Source organism: Sapajus apella, unplaced genomic scaffold, assembly GCF_009761245.1.
Source record: "Sapajus apella isolate SASKATOON/1434 unplaced genomic scaffold, GSC_monkey_1.0 scaffold43, whole genome shotgun sequence".
NCBI classification, from domain to species: Eukaryota; Metazoa; Chordata; class Mammalia; order Primates; family Cebidae; genus Sapajus; species Sapajus apella.
Genome location: NW_022436983.1, coordinates 9496889 through 9497267, shown reverse-complemented (window position 1 = coordinate 9497267; position 379 = coordinate 9496889).

Sequence of the window (379 nt, the reverse complement as noted above, 5' to 3'; positions counted from 1 at the left end):
CTCACCTGTAATCCCAGCACTTTGGGAGTCTGAGGCGGGCAGATCACCTGAGATCAGGAGTTCAAAATTAGCCTCGCCGCCAGGCGCGGTGGCTCAAGCCTGTAATCCCAGCACTTTGGGAGGCCGAGGCGGGTGGATCACGAGGTCAAGAGATCGAGACCATCCTGGTCAACATGGTGAAACCCCGTCTCTACTAAAAATACAAAAATTAGCTGGGGGTGGTGGCAGGTGCCTATAGTCCCAGCTACTCTGGAGGCTGAGGCAGGAGAGTTGCTTGAAACCGAGAGGCGGAAGTTGCAGTGAGCTGAGATTGTGCCACTGTACTCCAGCCTGGGCAACAAGAGAAAAACTCCATCTCAAAAAAAAAAAAAAAAAAAAA